The sequence below is a fragment of the Leucopleurus acutus genome (assembly GCF_964270905.1).
Source record: "Leucopleurus acutus genome assembly, chromosome: X".
NCBI classification, from domain to species: domain Eukaryota; kingdom Metazoa; phylum Chordata; class Mammalia; order Artiodactyla; family Delphinidae; genus Leucopleurus; species Leucopleurus acutus.
Genome location: NC_139148.1, coordinates 64,553,726 through 64,563,629, shown reverse-complemented (window position 1 = coordinate 64,563,629; position 9,904 = coordinate 64,553,726).

The window sequence follows — 9,904 nt, the reverse complement described above, 5'->3', positions numbered from 1 at the left end:
TGCGGCAAGCAGGGGCTACTCTTCGTTGTGGTGAGCAGGCTTCCCATTGCTGTGGCTTCTCTTGTTGTGGAGCCGGGCTCTAGGTGAGTGGGCTTCAGTAGTTGTAGCACGTGGGCGCAGTAGTTGTGGCACACTGGCTTAGTTGCTCCACGGCATGTGGGATCTTCCCACACCAGGGCTCGAACCCGTGTCCCCTGCATTGACAGGCAGATTCTTAACCACTGTGCCACCAGGGAAGCCTATATATTTAATTTTTAAGGAAGCTTCATACTGTTTTCTATACTGGCTGTACCAATTTACATTCCGCCAACAATGCACAAGTGTTCCCTTTTCTCCACAGCTTCACCAAAGCTTGTTATTTGCTATCTTTCTGATGATAGTCATTTTGACAGACATGTGGTGTTACCTCCTTGTGGTTTTGATTTGTGTTTCCCTAATGGTTAGTGATACAAGAAACTTTTCATGTTTGTCATCTGTATGTCTTCTTTGGAAAAATATCTATTTACATCTACTGCCCATTTTTAATAGGATTATTTGTGGGGGGCATTTTGCTATTAAGTTGTATGATTTCCTTATATATTTTGGATATTAAGCACTTATCAGACAAATGGTTTGAAAATATATTCTCCCATTCAGTGGGCTGCCTTTCTGTTTTCTTCACTTTGCAAAATCTTTTTAGTTTGATGTAGTCCCACCAGATATTTTTGCTCTTGTTTCCCTGGCTTGGGGAGATTGATCGAAAAAAATATTGCTAACCAATGTCAAAAATTATGTGGTCTACGTTATCTTCTATGAGCTTTATGGTTTCAGGTCTTACATTTAAGTCTTTAATCCATTTTGAGCTTATTTTTGTATATGGTATGAGAAAGTACTCCAGTTTTATTCCTTTACATGTAGCTGTCCAGTTTTCCCAGCACCACCTGTTGAAGAGACTGTCGTTTCCCCATTGTATATTCTTTCCACCTTTCTCATAGCCTAACTATCCATATAAGTGTGGGTTTATTTCTGGGCTCTCTATTCTCTTCCATTGATCTAGGAGTCTGTTTTTCTGCCAATACTGTGCAGTTTTGATTATTATAGCTTTGTAATACAGTTTGAAATCAGGAAGTGTGATACCTCCAGCTTTGTTCTTATTTTCCAGGATTGCTTTGGCTATTCAGGGTCTTTTGTGTTTTCATACACATTTTAGAAATATTTGTTCTAGTTCTGTGAAAAATGTCATTGGTATTTTGAGAAGGGTTGAATTGAATCTGTAGCTTGCCTGGATAATATGGTCACTTTAACAATATCAATTCTTCAAATCCATCAGCATGGTATATCTTTCCATCTGATTTTATTGTCTTAATTTCCTTCATTAATATCTTACAGATTTTCAAATACAAGTCTTTTACCTCCTTGGCTAGATTCATTCCTAGGTATTTTATTCCTTTTAAGGCAATTGTAACAAGGATTTTTTTTTCCTCAAACTGTTTATTTTATTTTTTTGTTTGGAACTTTACTTTGTTTGCTATTATTCCCTTGCACAGTGTAACCATAGATTTGTTTGCCTGTTCTTGAACTGTTCTTAATATCAGTGGAATCCTACAGTATGTACTTTTTTGCTTCTGGATTCTTTCACTCATCATTATGCATGTTGGTAGTTCATTCTCCTTTTTTTAAACCTCTTTATTGGAGTATAATTGCTTTACAATGTTGTGTTAGTTTCTGCTGTAAGGGCAGGACAGAAATAAAGACGCAGGTGTAGAGAATGGACTTGAGGACATGGGGAGGGGGAAGGGTAAGCTGGGACGAAGTGAGAGAGTGGCATGGACATATATACACTACCAAATGTAAAATAGATAGCTGATGGGAAGCAGCTGCATAGCACAGGGAGATCAGCTCCGTGCTTTGTGACTACCTAGAGGGGTGGGATAAGGAGGGTGGAAGGGAAATGCAAGAAGGAGGGAATATCGGGATATGTGTATACGTATAGGGATTATTTTCTTAATTTCCCTTTTTGATTGTTCATTATTGGTGTAGAGAAGCACAACAGATTTCTATATATTAATTTTGTATTGTGAAAAATTACTTAATCATTTATTAGTTGTAATAGTTTTTTGTGGAGTCCTTAGGATTTTCTATATACAGTGTCATGCCATTTGCAAAAAGTGACAAATTTTCTTCCTTTCCAAGCTTGATTGACAGATAGATTGATTGATTGATTGATTGACTTTCTGATTGCTCTGGCTAGGACTTTCAGTATATGCTGAATTAAAGTCGCAAGGGAGGGGATCAAGATGGTGGAGTAGGAGAGCATGGAGTTCACTTCCCCCCACAAACACATCAAAAATACATCTACATGTGAAACAATTCTCACAGAAAACTTACTGAAAACTGACAGAAGAAGTCCTACACAAACAAAGCTCCAAGAAAGATCTCTACATAACCAGTTAGGAAGGAGAAAACACATCAGATCAGCACCTGCACCTCTGGGGGGATCTGAAAGGAAGAGAAGGTCCACACAGGTGGACCCTCACATGGGTTAGCAAGCAGGTAGAGCACTATTTGGGCATCCCAGACTTAGGGTCCTGCACAGAAAAGACAAGCCCCTTGGGTGCTGGGAGTATCACTAGGACAGACTGAAAGGCTAGAGAAGCCTAGATGCTACTCATAAGGAGTGTGTGCATGCTCTTGCCAACAATCAGGGTGGAGAGAGCCTTGCACTGGCAGCTGCCATCTCACTGCACTCCCCAATCCAAATGGGGCAAATACCCTGGCCCCGCTAACTCCACAACACAGCTTGATGCTAGATCTGGGCAAACTGGGTGCTGGGAAAAGACAAGGTCTAGCTACAAAGAGACAGACTGGGAGGCTTGGTGTGTGATCCAGGTGGGGTGGTGAAGGCCACTGTCAGGACATGTACAAGGCAGAGTCACAGGTGTGTGCCACAGCATAGCATTGGATATTAGGCAGAAAGGCTCTGGAAGAGGACTCAGTCTACTACAGAGACAGGTGGGGGTCCTGGGGTGTGGCCTGTGTGGGGCAGCAGTGGTGACCATTATCAGTGCACACACCGGGTAGCACCACAGGAACTACTGCAGCTTAACACTAGATCTTGGGCATACAGGCTTTGGGAGAGGACTCAATCTAGCTATGCAGAGACAGCCCAGGGAGCCTAGGGTGTAATCTGGATGGGCAGGAGGGGGAGACAGGAGCTGTCAGTTCATGCAGGAGTACACAGCTGTTTGTCTCCCAGTGAGAGTGCCACAGGCACCTCCCACTCCACACCACAGCTTAGCTCTAGATCTGGGGCAGACAGGTCCTGGGAGAAGACTGCCACAGAAGCAGCCCAGATCTCTCATGGCAGCGCATCTACCTCAATTTCGGCAACCAAGATGCCCCAACCCCCAGCCCCAGCCTACTCCACACCACAACCTTGCACTAGATCTGGAACAAACAAGACAAAGGAACGCAACCTTGTCCTGCTTCTGAGTGGAACCCTGGAAGCTTACACAGGCAACACATAAGTCCTCTGTGACTGCATAGGCCTCACTTGCTTCAGCAATCACCTCCTTTGGGGCAGGGCACACATTCAAGGGCAATGGAGCCTGATTGAACCCAACCCTCAGGGCTTCTACTCCAACAACTGGGGAACAGACTCCATCCATGACAGGACAGTGACAGCCATGGAGCAGAGAGAAAGCTCTGCTTCATGTCTAGCACAGGCTCCAGATACTATAACACCAACCACACCACTTGTAAAGGTGATAGTGGCCAGTACACCCTGAGGAAAGATGTGACTGGCATCCATATCAAAATCAGCCCTTGCACCAAAGACACTGGACACACAGTCTACACAGGGATGCTCTCAAATAAAACATCCCTTAAAGACCACCATAGATAACTGTTTCTCCTAAATTCATAGAGATAGAGAAAGTTAAGTAAAATGAAAAGGTAGAGGAACTACTCTCAATTAAAACAGCAAGAGGAATCTCCTGAAAGAACAAATAGTGAAACAGAGCTCACCAGTTTACCAGACTCCTAGTTCAAAAAGGTGATAATAAAAATGCTAACTGAACAAAGATTATTAATAGAAACACAGATCACTGTAACAAGGAACTAGAAACTATAAAGATAAGCCAATCAAAAATAGATAATTCAATTTCCAAGATAAAAAGCAATCTAGAACCAATGAATATCTGACTAAATGACACAGAAGAATAAATAAGTTATCTGGAAAATAAGATAATGGAAATCACTCAATCAGAACAACAGACAGAAGGTCATATTTTTAAAAATGAAAGCAACATGTGAGATATATAGGACAATATAAAACGTGCCAAACTATGCATAATAGGGGTTCCAGAAGGAAAAGAGAGAGAAAGAAGGAGATAAAAAATGTATTAGAAGAAATTATGGATGAAAACCTTTCAAATCTAAAGAGGGAAACAGATATCTGGGTACAGTAACACAGAGGGACCCAAACAAGAGGAACCTAAACAGACTCACACCAAGATATATCTTAATTAAAATGGAAAAAGTTAAAGAGAGAATTCTAAAGGCAGCAAGAGAAATACAGTCAGTTACAAGGGAACTCCCATAATGCTATCAGCTGATTTCTCTGTAGAAACTTATGTAGAAGACACATATGGATTAAAATTAAAGGATAGACAAAGGTATGTTATCCTAATACTAATCAAAAGAAAATGGAAGCATCTATATTAAATTCAGACAGGGTCGATTTCAGAACAAGTCTAGTTATCAAGGATAAAGAGATACATTACATTATGATAAAGTCGCCAGTTCTTCAAGACATAGCAATCCTTAATGTGTGTGCACCTAACAACAGAGCATCAAAATATATGAGGAAAAAACTGATAGAACTTCTAGGAGGTAATATAGAAGAACACATAGAGGACTTTGGGTAGGGCAATAACTTTTAAAATACAACACCAAAGTTATGCTTCATAAAAAATATAATTGATAAGCTGGACTTCATTAAATTTAAAACTTCTCCAGAAAACCTTGTCAAGAGATTGAGAAGACAAGCCACAGACTGGGAGAAAATATTTGCAAAAGACACATCTGATAAAGGACTATTATCCAAAATATACAAAGAACTCTTAAAACTTATCAATAAGAAAACAAATAATTTGACAAAAAATAGGCAAACATTTGAACACATACCTCACCAAAGAAGATATACAGAAGACAAGTAAGCATATGAAAAGATGCACAACATATCTCATTAGAGAATTACAAATTAAATCAGCAATAAGATACCACTACACACCTATTACAATAGCTCAAATTCAAAACACAACATCAAATGCTGGCAAGGTTGTGGAGCAACAAGAACTCTCATTTATTGATGGTAGAAATGCAAAATGGCACCGACCTTTTGGAAAATAGTTTGGCAGTTTCTTACAAAACTAAACATACTCTTACCATTTTATCAAACCATCATGCTCCTTGGTGCTTATACAAATGAATCATATACGTATGTCCACACATAAACCTGCACATGGGTGTTTATAAGCACTTTTATTCATAATTGCCAAAATTTGGAAGCAACAAAGTTGTCTTTCATAGAAGAATAGATAAATAAACTGTAGTACATCCAGACAATGAAATATTATTTAGCACTAAATAGAAATGAGCTAAGAAGCCATGAAAAGTCATGGAGGAAACTTAAATGCATATTACTAAGTGAAAGAAGCCAGTCAGAAAAGGCTCCAGTGCAAATGATTCCAACTACATAACATTCTGGGAAAGAAAGGCAAAACTATGAAGACAGTAAAAAGATCAGGCATATACCCTGAGAAAACCATAATTCAAAAAGAGTCATGTACCAAAATGTTCATTGCATCTCTATTTACAATAGCCAGGACATGGAAGCAAGCTAAGTGTCCATCAACAGATGAATGGATAAAGAAGATGTGACACATATATACAATGGAATATTATTCAGCCATAAAAAGAAATGAAATTGAGTTATTTGTAGTGAGGTAGATGGACCTAGAGTCTGTCATACAGAGTGAAGTAAGTCAGAAAGAGAAAAACAAAGACCATATGCTAACACATATATATGGAATCTAAAAAAAAAAAATGGTCATGAAGATCCTAGGCGCAAGACGGGAATAAAGACACAGACCTACTAGAGAATGGACTTGAGGATACGGGGTGGGGGAAGGGTAAGCTGGGACAAAGTGAGAGAGTGGCATGGACATATATACACTACCAAACATAAAATAGATAGCTAGTGGGAAGCAGCCACATAGCACAGGGAGATCAGCTCGGTGCTTTGTGACAACCTAGAGGGGTGGGATAGGGAGGGTGGGAGGGAGGGAGGGAGACGCAAGAGAGAACAGATATGGGGACATATGTATATGTATAACTGATTCACTTTGTTATAAAGCAGAAACTAACACACCATTGTAAAACAATTATACTCCAATAAAGATGTTTAAAAAAATAAAAATAAAAGATCAGTGGTTGTTAGGAGTCAGGGACAAGGGAGGGATGAATAGGAAGAGCACAGAGAATTTTTAGGGTAGTAATAGACACGTCATTATAAATTCCCCCCCCCCAAAATCCCATAGAATATACAACACCAGAAACAAAACCTAATGTAAACTATGGACTTTGGGTAATAATAATGTGTTCATGTCGGTTTATTGATTATAAAAAATGTACCACCATGGTGCAGGATGTCGAAAATGGGGGAGGCTATACATGTGTGAGGAAAAGGACTATAGAGGAACTCTGTACTTTCATACAATTTTGCTGTGAACTTATAACTGGTCTAAAAAATAAAGGTGATTAATCGAAAAAACTGAATACAATATCATAAAAATACCATAAATGGAAAGATGTAGCATAATCGTGGATTGCCTCTTTGCAAAATAAGATTTTAAGATCAACTGAGGCAAACAAACAACTAAAGAAAGATAAAATGGCTCTCAAAATCTCAGGCTCTTATTCCTTGGCTTCTTTGTCTCAGGCTCCACGTTCAGCACCATATTGTCTCTCTCCCTTGGCTCCTCACGGTCAAAATCTGCCTCTGACATCATTTTCTTCCTTCCTGTCTATGCTGCCTATGCCTCCTCTATATCCCCAAATTCCCCATACTAGTCTCACTAAACGTCCCATTTTCTCAAGAAACTCTCCCTATTCCCCCTTGCTCTGAACTTGTGAGAACCTGTTCCTTTAAAATTAAGCCTTCTGAGGATACAGAAGCCAAACCCTTAATTTGTTATACTACTTGAACTAAAGCTGAACTGTGAGCCATAGTCAAAGATTTCCCCAAAGTAACTGAAGTTCCTCACAGATGTTCAGAGAAATTTTATATAGTCATTCAAACTTATCAACCTGGTTTCTCTTGCTTATATTAGCTATATGATATACTTGTCAGTAAAGGCTAAGCCCAGCATTGAATAAAAACTGCTAATTTGGAAAATACTGAAAGGTGTCTAGAATTACAACTGGGAGACCACCCACTAACTTACTATATAATTGGGATTGAGCACTTACTAGGCAACTTCATTGCAAAGTTCCTAGTTCTTTTCCAAAGCCTATTGATTGGAACAAAATTCAAGATTGCACACAAACATGTGATGACCCTGTTTGTAATTATTACAATTGACATCAGATTGCTTTTTAAAGAAAATTCTGGTCTTCCTTCAGCTATTGATTCCACCTGGCTACCTTTTAACTCTATGTTTTTTAATGGGCTGAACAGGAACTTTTCCCATCTAGTAAAAAAGACCAGGATGGAGTGGGAAACTATGTCCACTCCAGATTGTTTAGTCTGAAAACCAGCTCTCTCACACTCTAGATGAGACACCTCAAAGGAAAACTGCTAAAACTCTTAATGTTCAACTCCAGCAAATAAAGGCTCCGAAAGAAAACCAAAACCATCCTAGTTTCTGCTATTATTGCAAGGAGCCAGGAAATGAGAAAAGAGATGGTTACAAATTTAAGCAGTTTAGGTGCTTTCAGCTCTATAACCAGCCTTTCCAATGTCCTCCTAATTCTCAATCATGGGGCTCTGAGAAACTACAGGGACTCTTCCCAATCCTCCTTCTTAATCAGGTTGGAGAAGCCTTTCTCCAGATAGGGAACGAATTTCTTCCAGTCCTAACTGACATCAGAGCCACACTCTCGGTGCTCAACCCCACTATTATAAAAGTCCCTGCCTTGGCGTACTGAAACAGTTCAAATAAGTGGGGATCTCTAATGAACCTTGAGAGATTCCTGTCTCTGAACCTATTTCCTTTTGTTTAGGCCCTCTGACAGATATACACTCATTTTTCCTTAGTTACTCCACCCGTGCCCATTTATTAGGCCAAGACTTCTTAGAGAAATATCATGTCAGAATTTCTTTCTCCCAAAAAGGGTAAATAATTCTAAATTTTGATGGTAGTCATCAAACTAACCGATCAGGTGAATTGACTGACCCTCTGGCATATTTCATTTTTTCTGTCTGTGATGGTACTAGAGCAGATTCTGGAAACACTGATCATGTGTCTGTATTGAATCAGCTGCAACTTTCCTTATGGGCAAAATCTCCAACTGATATTGACAAAATTCACAGTGCTCCTCCCATCAAAATTCAAATAGACGCCTAAAACTTCATCTCAGAATTAACCAACCCTACAAATAAAGAAGTCCTCCAAGGAATAAAGCCCAAATTACAAGATTACAAGGTTCAAGGCCTCTTGAACCCTTGTACTAGTCCTGTAACACTCCCATTTTAACCAATAAGAAAACCTAAGGACCAAGGATGGACATTTGTCCAGGACCTCTGAGCAACAAACAACATTGTTAATTATTTCTTTTCTTCATCCAGTTTTATTGACATGTAATAGACATACAGCACTCTATAAGTTTAAGGCATACAGCATAATAATTTGACTTACATACATCATGAAATAATTTCCACAGTAAGTATAGTGAACATCCATTACCTTGTACAGATACAAAATTAAAGAAACAGAGAAAAAATTTTTCCTTGTGGTGAGAACACTTAAGATGTACTCTTAACAACTTTTATATATAACATAAAACAGTGTTAATTATATTTATTCTGCTGTATATTATATCCCTACTACTTACTCATCCTATAACTGAAACTTTGTACCTTTTGATTGCCTTCATCTAATTCTCTCTCCCTTCATCCCCTACCTCTGGCAACAACATATCCAATATCTTTTTCTATGAGTTTGCTTGTCTGTTTGTTTGTTTTTGAAGTATAACTGACCTACAACACTATGTTAGTTCTTGCTACAAAACACACTGATTTGGTATTTCTATACATTTCAAAACGATCACCATGTTAAGTTTAGTTATGTCACCATACAAAGATATTGCATACTTATTTACTATATTTTCCACATTGTACATAGAAATATATATATATGTGATTATTTTAAGTTGCTGATCTCTTAAGTTCAAAAGCACTTTTTTAAACATCTTTACTGTAGTATAATTGCTTTACAGTGGTGTGTTAGTTTCTGCTTTATAACAAAGTGAATCAGCTATACATATACATATATCCCCATATATCCTCCCTCTTGTGTCTCCCCCCCAACCTCCCTATCCTACCACTGTAGGTGGTCACAAAGCACCGAACTGATCTCCCTTTGCTATGTGGCTGCTTTCCACTAGCTCTCTATTTTACATTTGGTGGTATATATAAGTCCATGCCACTTTCTCACTTCGTCCCAGCTTACCCTTTGGCCTCCCCATGTCCTCAACTCCATTCTCTACGTCTGCGTCTTTATTCCTGTCCTACCCCTAGGTTCTTCAGAACCATGGGGTTTTTTTTAGATTCCATATATATGTGTTAGCATAGATTTTTTGTTTTACGCATTCTGACATACTTCACTCTGTATGACAGACTCTAGGTCCGTCCACCTCACTA